Source organism: Rhinopithecus bieti, unplaced genomic scaffold (assembly GCF_001698545.2).
Source record: "Rhinopithecus bieti isolate Rb0 unplaced genomic scaffold, ASM169854v2 scaffold_9877, whole genome shotgun sequence".
Classification (NCBI taxonomy): domain Eukaryota; kingdom Metazoa; phylum Chordata; class Mammalia; order Primates; family Cercopithecidae; genus Rhinopithecus; species Rhinopithecus bieti.
This window is the reverse complement of record NW_016806237.1, coordinates 1,752,677-1,763,442: the sequence shown is the minus strand read 5'-3', so window position 1 is coordinate 1,763,442 and position 10,766 is coordinate 1,752,677.

Genomic DNA, 10,766 nt, shown 5'->3' with positions numbered 1-10,766 from the left:
ACAACATATTCAGGGATTCCACCGTCTTCCACAAATTGCATGGTTCTTGGCCTGAGGTTTCAGGCTACTCACAATACGTCCTTAGGGGCAGCATCTCCTTAGCAGGTTTGGGTAACGATTCACTTAGAAAAGTCATGGAAAGGGCTTAGTCCAGGGCCTTGTACATAGAAGGGGCTTCGTGAACGTGACCCTTCGTTGTTTCCTACACATGTTGTTTTTTCATGAGTGGCACATTTCTCATGCAGGAGAATGAGAACAGCAAACGCATTTACCATTGTAAGTTACCACTGGGTTAGAACAAACTGCGGTTGACAGGCTTGCTGGATCTGGTTATTTGTATTTGCGGAACTAAGTGGAGTGCCCTCTACAGTTCTCAGTTAGCAGAACAGTAGCACTGCCAGTGTCCTCCGTCCTCCCCAGCCCCACCTAGAGAAACAGGCTGCTGGCTGGTTGTAAATCAAAGCTTGGGTCTATGTGAATGCGGCTTGGTGGATGAAGTTTGGTGTCCTGGTTCCAGCCTGTTCCTTGGGGAAACAGAGGTAAGAAGATGTCAGATGGCCAGGCACAGTGGCTCACGCCTGTAGTCCCAGCACTTTGGGAGGCCGAGGCGTGTGGATCACGAGGTCAGGAGATGGAGACCATCCTGGCTAACATGGTGAAACCCAGTCTCTACTAAAAATACAAAAAAACTAGCCGGGCGTGGTGGTGGGTCCCTGTAGTCCCAGCTACTCGGGAGGCTGAGGCCAGAGAATGGTGTGAACCCGGGAGGCGGAGCTTGCAGTGAGCCGACATCATGCCACTGCACTCCAGCCTGGGCTACAGAGCAAGATTCCATCTCAAAAAAAAAAAAAAAAAAAAAAAAAAAGTCAGATGCTGGAAAAAGGAGCCGGACTCCCTGAGGGGCTGCGTGCTGGGGCCAGGGCTGTGTTCTGGCTGTGGGCAGGCTCCGTGCAATGCTTTGCCTGGTTATTTTATAATCATTGTGGGCACCTCATGGTGAAACTGCTGCTATTATCCATGCCCACGGACAAGGAAACAGAGACTGGAGACGGGAGGAAATCTGTCCAAGGTCATCCAACTCTGATGCGGCCGGTGGGCTGTGATTGAAACCCGGGCATCTGTCTTGAGGGTCTGTGCTTTCAGATTTTGTGCCTCCTGCCTCCCCATGTAAGATCACAGACAACACGACCCACTCGTCCTCGCATAGTCTATAAAACAGAAGTGGGGAGTGCCTGTGACTGTGGTCTCGGGTTGGTAGCAGCGGACTCTTCTGTTCTGATTTTCCTGCTTCCTGCAGGGAGGAGATTTCCAATTCCAGGATAAACAGAGGGAAGTTCTGGAGAGTGAAGTTCTGCCTGGTGTGAGAAACACATGTATTATGACTCCTGGGATTCCAGCATGTTCTCTATCTATGATTTCATACCATTTTATCCTCCGTTTCAGTATTTATCTCCAATTTCAAATCCACTCCACATGCTGTTGTGGCTAACTTCTCCTGGGGGTCTGACCATCCCTGAAGCCCACTCCTCCTCGATCACCTTGTAGCACATACACCTTTCACCCATCCCATCGGCCTGGAGTACTGGCATGGCCCCTGCTCCCACGTGCTTGCTAAAGGTGCACTGGGCAGCTGGCAAGGCTGCCTTCTCCGTGCCCCCATCCTGCAGGCACTGGGGGGAGCCTGAGGGAAAGTGGAACTGAGAAGGAGTGTGAAGACTTGTATCCCAGCAGCACTGCTGCTCCACCACTACATGAGGGGGACTGAGGAGTGTGAAGGTTTTCACCTTGCACCGCTGTGGCTTCCTCCGCTGCATGGCAGGCCTTGCATTCAACTGCAGCTGTGACCTGGGCAGCACGTGGTGAGAGGCTTGCCCCTCAGTAAGATGCTTAGATCAGGATATTTTACAGCAGAAAATCCCTCTGAGTCCATGGGGAGATGACTCTCTCTCAGGACACGAGACCTTTTCCTTGTCCAGCCCTGCAGCATCTGCTTCTCTCCAGCAGCAGGGTAGGTGCTTCTTCTCCAGGCCATCGAATGAGCGCAGTGAGTGTTTCTAGGTCCTGGGCCCAGCTGGGCACTGTATCAGCTGCTGGGGGGTTTCAGGAAAGGGGAAGTAAAAAGAATGGCTCGTGCTTTCACGGAACTGCAATCTACTAGGACGGATAAGATGTTAAACACGCACACACGCCCCATACAGCGTGGTCAGGATGTGATGGAAAAACGTGAGGCAGCACCCGCGTCAGGTGAGGAGTCAGAGGGTGCCTTGAGGACCGACCCTCGTCCATCCAGCCCCAGAGGCAACAGAGGCAGGAGGGCAGAGACCTGGGAGGATGATTAGGTCAGAAGGAGTTGCACCTGCAATGTCTTGGAGGCAAGAAAGCAGGTTTCATGTGAGGAGCTGGGGAAGTCCAGCATGGCTGAGTGAGGGAGGCTGGGGAGCAGGTGGGAGTGGGGGCAGGGGCCCCGCAGCAGAGGTTTGGGGCCCTGGCTAGTGTGTGGATTTCCTTCAGGCAATGGGAAGCCACCCAGCTTCCAGGTAGGGCATGGGAGGGGCTGCCTCTCTGAGGGTGGTCTTGGGTGCTGGAGACCAGGGAGACGGAAGGCAGGAAGGGCGCTGGATGATAATGAGTGTGTCCGGGCTGAAGAGGGTGGTGGGGCAGGTCAATGGCAATGGGAAGGGTGGTCGGATGGGAGAGGCCGGGCTGGGACAGATTCTGCAAGACTTGTTGCAGGTCTGGGTGTTAGGATGTGACGAGGAAGAGGGGAATGTTAGGCAGAGTGACACCATTTGTCGAGAAGGTAGCTTACAGGGCCAGGGTCCTGTCCTTTTGGTCATTCAGGAATTCCTTGGCCCAGAGCAGCCCAGGGTGGGTGTGGCAACAATATCGCCGAGTGTTCCGTGAATTACAAAGGGTGGAGGAGGGATGATTTTGGGGAAGAATTCCAAGAGGTTGCTTTTGGACGCTTTCATTAAATGTCTCCAAGGCATTTCAAAGTAGATGCTTCCAGCACCTGCTGGAGCTCAGGGCAGACCTGTGTGTGGAAGCAGAAGTGTGAGGCTGACGGGCCCATGGGCCGAGTCCAGGCTTCAAGAGGGGATGAGATCAGCCGGGAGAGGGAGCAGAGTGAGGAGAGAGGGAGAGGAGAGGACGGCGGTGGGCAGAGTGCTCAGCAGAGGCAGCGGGAGAGGTGAGCATGCACCAGGGGGGCCAGGAGTCCTAGGAAAAACCGCACCACCTGCTGTGGAAGGACACAGGGAGGCTGTGGCAAGAGCTGCAGGGAGATCAGAGACTGCCTGTTGGATTTGGTACCTTGGCCATGGCCGTGAGGGGTGAACCAAGCTGGGTGGGCATGGGCTGTGTGGCTAAACAGACTGTGGGGCAGGGGATGTCCTCTGGGAAAGGCTTGGAATCTGAGGTTGGAGCTGGTTTCAGCTCCAACACAAGAAGCCTATCGATTCCTCCGGGGAATTACTTACTCCTCTGGGTCTGTTTTCTCATCTGTAAAAGGGGGGATTTTGGGCAAATCAGTGCTCTCTTCCTGTGCTTGCTTTCCATGAGCTTTTGGAGGGTCTGAGAAAGGTACCAAAGGGAGTCCGCTTGTTTTCCTTCGATTCCTCCTGCTGCTAAGAAACCCATAGCTGAGTTTTGGTGCCCCCAAAAGCCCAAATGAGAAGTTAGGCATCAAATGCTGCTGGGAGACCTGAGCTGGCCGCACCGCTGGTCTCATGGGCCAGACAGAAGGAGACGGGGAAGTAGCACCAGCCAGTTACCCATCCAGCCACTCACTTACTGCCCCTGCACAGTATGTTGGTCGTTGGTGGAGGTTTTGCAGTCCTCATCCCATGGATGCCAAGCAATGCCTGAATTCTTAAACAACTTCCCCAATGTAGAATGGGTGACTCCAGTTTGAGCCAGGCCTCAGCCTGTAGCCCCTAGCCCTGTCCTTGGGAAGCAATCAGTAAGAAAATGGTGAACAGTCATCCACCCCACGGACCCACCATGACACTCATCCAGGAGCTTGTACCTGATTATGGCCAGTGTGCCATCAGCCTGGCCATTGTGAGAAGAGAGAACAGAAGCACCTAGAGGTGGAGGTGAGAGCAGAGGACTGCACTTGGTTCCCGAGTTTGCAGAGATAGCCCAGCTCAGCACTTTCCTAGTTAGGAAGACGTGAAAATGGACTCTGTAAGCACTTAATCTGGGGAGTTATTAGTTATGTAGTTGACCGAAATTAGCTTTATGTACTGGGCATGATGGAGTTAGCTTTCTAAACAGGAATACTTTCTTGCTCATGTCAAATCTGTCTCTTAAATCTCACACTCCAGAGAGAGTCCTTCTTTTATTTTTTGTGAGGTGGAGTCTCACTCTGTTGCCAGGCTGGAGTGCAGTGGTGGAATCTTGGCTCACTGCAACCTCTGCCTCCTGGGTTCAAGCGATTCTCGTGCCTCAGCCTCCCGAGTAGCTGGGATTACAGGTACCCGCCACCACACCCAGATAATTTTTGTATTCTTAGTAGAGACGGGGTTTCACCATGTTGGCCAGGATGGTCTTTAACTTCTGGAGAGCATCCTCCTTGCAGACACGTTGGACTTTTGTTAGGAGAAACTCTATTCCTTCAGAGCCAGGGGCCTCTTTGTCAGCACAGGCCAGCACAGATGTCCAGTGGGCCTCGGACGTCACTCCTACTGGCAGTTTCTGCATGGAATTTTTTTCTGCCACAGAAAGCTCTGATTATAAAAAGAAAATGGGCTGAGAAATTAGATGGAAACAAACATCAGTTCTATTCTGTCAGGGAACATGGACTCGGCTCCACCTGGAGCCTCAGCTTGCAGATCTTGCCTGATTCCATTTTTATTAAAGGAATCTGAGCAAATAGGTGTGCGTGTGCTAAAGGTGCCCTGCTGAGCAAAGGACAGCGTGATCTCTGTGAGTGCGTCTGGAAAGGAGGGAGGGGCTCGGTGGCCACAGAGGCGCGAGCTGAGTCTTGGCTGCCCACGGGGCTGAGTCCTAGTTGAGGCTCCGCCGAGCTTAACCAGTGATTAATCCCCTGACCACAGCTCCAGCCAGACAGCTCACGGTCTGAAAGCAAGTGCCTTCTGCTTTCTGGGACTCTCCTGTCCCTCTCAGGAGCTCCCCATTCTCCTTCTCTCTGGAGCATGGGTCTCCAAAGCCACGTGCTCTTCTTTGAATCATGGAAGATTTCCCTTTAGCCTCCTAAAATTAATGTGAGAAGCATTTCGGCTAACTCCTCGTAGGACTCTAAAACGGCAGCGCTTATAACCTCAGTTCTAAGTGGTGCTGAGAGACATTTCCGGGACTCTGCCCTAATTTGCATTTTGTGCACTCAAATGTTTGCATCAGGATGAGTCTGAGATGGTCTGAAAAGAATGTTCCTGGCCTTGAGTAACTTCTTCTACAGGTGAGACTTCAGACAGACTCTGGGCACTCAGACCATTGCAGACGTAGTCTAGGAAGTGATGCTTAGGAGGAAAGGAGGCCTCTGGAAGGAGGCAGAGCCTGCTGGCATGCAGAGCTTCCCTTCCCCTGTGGCTCTTGGCTGAGTGTCACTCGGCACAGGGAGCTGAGGGGTGAGGTAGGCGTTAGGGGAAGACACAGCAGGCTGTGCAGCCTGCCCCTCTCTGCTTACCAGAAACTGCTGACCAAATGGAACCTTCGGAAGTCAGCCCCCTCAGGAGCTCGACCCTTTCCTCTTTCCTCTTACCTGTGTGAGCAGGACCTGGACCCTGCTCGGACTCCCACCTTCCTTAGAAACCAGCCCTACTAAGACCTGGGCTACTGGGCTGTGGGCTCTGGTGTTCTGGATTCTGGCCCCAGAGCATGAAGTGTAAGTGTCAGGGCAGGTTTTGATGCACATGGCCCAGGATGAGGGGCTGTGCTGCATTAATTGGCTTATTCATTTGTTCATTAAAAAAACTGTTGTTGGCCTTTGAGGGACAAGAATTCATGAATCGTAGGCTGACACACGGGCTGCTCCTGGTATCTGGATAGTCAACCTGGAGCCCCTCTGGACATGACAGGGCTTCTTCCTCTCTGGACTGAGAGTGCACAGGGCCACAGGCAGGTGACCAGATGACCCCAGGGGCACACTCAGCTGGGGTGTCTTTGAATCCCTAGTGAAAATGGAGGCTTGGTGATAGGGTTCCAGTCTTGGTGGGACCCTGGCTCAGCTCAGCTGAACTGAAGATGCTCAGCAGCTCCTGCTGGCTCTGGGGACCACCAGAGAGCACGTCTGACCAGCACTTTCCGTGACTTCCTGGGGGAGCTGGAAGGCTCAGGACACCTGACATGTCTCTCAGTCATCTCTGTCTGCCCACCTGGCAGCCTTCACACCCAAACTTGAGATTCTGAATGAATGCCAACATGAGGCTCCTGTGCTGGCCTCTGCAGTTTCAACATGTGCTGTCGTTTCTCCAAAGGAATCCCGTCCACCAGAGGCTCTCCAACCTGGAATGGTCTCTGGAAATAGGGCCCACTTCACCGAGGTTCTAACTGTGTCCTTTAGGGGAAGGCGATTGCCCCAAATGCACTCAGCTGGGAGGTGATAGAGCAGGAATAATAACTATTATCTTTCCTTTAGCAATGCTAATGCCCGCATCAGCCAGGGCGCCTGGGTTGCCAGATGCCCATCCATTAGGTCAGTAATAGAACTCCATCCTTCACAGACAGATATGTACAGATTGTTCTCCTGCCTTTTATAGACCCTATGGATACAGCAAAAAAACGGAGGAATAAAAATGAATCATTTCCCACAGTTGACTGTAGTCTGTAGAGCTCTTCTATATTAATTTGTAAAATCATTTTCTTCCATCTCACAACTAAATGGAATTAAGTGGAATGAAGGATATAAACCTCCTAAAATGACCGCTGGTATATAGCAGGCATGCATACGCACAAAAAACACACACACATCATACATTCACAACACACATAACACACGCACACACACATGCAAACATATGCAACACACACAGAACATACACATACAACACATGCAGACACACAAGACACACCCACAACACACAGCATAGGCACACATATTAACCATACACACCACACATATACATAACATACACCCAAAACCCACATGACATGTGCATACACACATAAACACAAAACCACACAAAGAACTACAATACATGCACACACAACACACACCCACAACACACAGCATATGCACACACATAAACCATACACACCACACATATACATAACATACACACAAAACCCACATGACACATGCAAACACACATAAACATACACACCACACACAATACAACACATGTACACACAACACACCCACAACACACAGCATATGCACACACATAAACCATACACACCACACATACACACAACATACACCCAAAACACACAAGACACATGCATACACACATAAACATACACACAACACACAACATACACATTACACACACAACGTGTAACCACAACACACACTACATATACATGAACGCAACACACAGAGGCCACACACACAACATATACCTACAGCACACATAACATATGCACACACATAAACATACACACCATGCAAAACATACATATACAACACATGCACACACAACACACACCCACAAAACCACACAACTCATGCACACACACATACAACATACACACCACACATACACACAACATACACCCACAACACATACACAACATACCACACACAATATATACACACATATGACACACACAATACACACATTACACACTCAACACATACACATTCCCCCTACACATGCACAGAGTGGTCCCCAACCTTCTTGGCACCAGGAACCGACTTTGTGGAAGAAAATGTTTCCATGGACCGGCAGGACGGGGGAATGGTTTTCGGATGAACCTGTTCCATCTCAGATCATCAGGCATTAGATTCTCATAAGGCGCATGCAACCTAGATTCCTTGAATGCGCAGTTCACGATAGTGTTTGTGCTGCTGTAAGAGTCCAATGCCTCTGGTGACCTGACGGAAAGTGGAGCTCAGGTGGGAATCCTTTGCTCACTGGCTGTTCACCTCCTGTTGGGCAGCCCAGCTTGTAACAGGCCATGGACTCATCCTGGTCTGTGGTCTGGGGGTTGGGGATCCTTGCTTTACTCCTTGCAGGAAAACTGTAAAAGCAGAGCATGGATCACTTTTCCAAAAGAGGAAACCAGGCATGAGAGGCAGAGGAAGTTGTTGTGAAATCATGGCACAGGACCAGCAAGATGCCCAGACACACTCTCCTGGGCCAGTGGCCTCGCACGTGTGTTACACAAATGTACACAGTGAAACAGCTAGCAAGGGGTCATGTGTCTGAGTTGCTCTGGGCTTTTCAGTACTGCTGTGCTTTCTCCCCAAAGCTATCCCAGCTGCCCATGTTCCTCCTCTGCCATTCACTCCATTCAATATCTGTCTCATTTAAGGGAGACTTTAGAGTGTCACTTCTGAGCTGTGTTTCCAGGAGACCCAGCTCCCCAGGGAAGACAGGGTGAACATACGGAGGTCATTAATTATCATTTGGCAAGTTATCTTCATTAATATTTTGGAAATAGTAGTATTAGTGTTAAAACTATTTTAGAGAGATAAAACATACATGAGATTGCTAAATATAACTTTAATATTTTAAATGGAAATGGTATATGCTTCTTAGGCTCAGGAAAATTTCTAAAATGTCTCCTCATTTTTCTGGTGTTTTTTATGGAAAAGATCAAAAACAGCAAAACCTAGGAATTGCATGTTATTTGTTCTAATCTAAAACTATAATCTAAGAGACTGCTGAATTAGATAATAGTGTGGAATACTGGAATAATATTTCCTCATTATTTGTGCTGTTCCAAATGTAACAGCTACAGATAAAACACAATTTTCTGTTTAATCTGTATTGTTAACATTGTTTCCATCACTCTCCTACCTAGACAATCAATGAAATAATAAACCAAGCCCTGATTTGTGGCACTTACCAATTTCTGTGGTGTAAATGCTCCCACCATGACAGACTTCTGAGTTTAAGCTCTTCACCTGGCAGTACTGAGCACAGAAGTGGGAGGAGATGAACGAGAGTGCAGCATGACAGAGTACTCCCCCCACACAGACACGATGGGCCGAAAACACTTCAAGAACACACATGATAGTAACATATGGATACATAATTGGAAAATGATGGATTTTGAATACTTATTACCTTTGTTTTAATAGGATTTATTTAAAGTGAGTTATACATTTAAATTTTGAGTAATGGTCCATGTCTTAACCAATGATTGCAAAATGCCCTGCAATTGGCATTTTACAACTGATATAAGGATTCAGCGGGAGCCAGTACTAGTGTTTTCCTGGAGCATGCTCTTCTCACCCTGTGGAAACAGAACATCAAAAAAGATGAGCAGAGACACACAGTGTTTCCCTCCAGTCCTTGGCTCAGAACAGGGTGTGCCTCACTTCCTCAATTCCCATTGGCCAAAAGGAATCACATGACCAGGCCCCCAAGTCAGTAGAATGGGCTATTATGAAACAGTTCATCCCTGAGAGGAGTGGTGAGGTGTGGAGCCAAGGAGAATTCCTGAAATGAAGGTGATACGGTTCTACCAAAATTTTGAATATGATTTAGCTGGTTATAAATTCGATTGACCTTGAATTTTACCACCAGCAATTTTTGAAATTTGCCATTCAATTATCTCGACGATATTATTGATAATGAGAAATTCACTCTCATTTAATATCTGAGGTAATTCATCTTTCTTTCTAGTGGTTGTAAAGATAGTTTCTTTGTCCTGGATCTGTATTTTCACTATGATTAATTTAAGGTATGGGTTTATTTTTCCCCCCACTTAATACTTAAAAGTGTGGCATGTTTTTCATCAAATCTGTAAACTATCAGGTTGGCTTCTCCATCATTCCTTATTTTTTCTAAAATTCCTTTCAACTTCATATTTGAGCCTAATTATCTGTCTTCCATGCTGCATTTCATTTTTGAATTCCACAGTGCTGCCTATATTCCCTCTCTTTGTTTCTCAAACAGAATTGGTAAGTTCTATGACAATTAATTTAATTGACTGTTTATTTCTAAGATTTATTATTGATTCATTTTTACACCATTTGTTTGTTTCATTCTTTGTTTTTTATTTTCCCACTTTCTTATTAGTAATGACATTATATACCTCATTTGTCTTTTTGAGCACATAAAATATAATTATTTCAAACCTAACTTTTTAGTTTCTTAGAGTGGATTTTCACCCTAGCGTAAATCATTGTTGTAATTATTGATTTCGTTGGCTGTGTTTTTAAGCCTTAATAGTCCTTACATGTTCTGAATTTTTGTTTGGGAGGTAATTTGTCCAACTGGTTCTGTTGTTCTGTTGTTTATTTCTCTCTCCTTCTATTGTTAGCCTCCCAGCAGTGTCATGATTACCATTGGATCCCCAATCCAGAACCAAATCTTTGAAGGTGGTGCAGGGCCTCAGTTTTGAAATGGTGTTGAGGCCACACCAGCTCCAATCACTGAGTGAGTGAGCGAGTGAGTGAGTGAGTGAACAGGTTTATGTAGCTGCTGGCTGGAGGTCCTTTCCAGTTCTTCCTGCTTCTCTGCTCATTTATTTTCACAATAGCCTGGGGTAGCAGTTCACAGTGTTGTGATGTGCAGCTTTGTTGTACAAGAGAGAAGAGTCACATGCCACACCCTGACTTTACTCTGTAGCCTGACTCTGCTGCCACATCTCATGTGTAGTGTTTTTAGCCACCTTTGTCCTGTATGAAC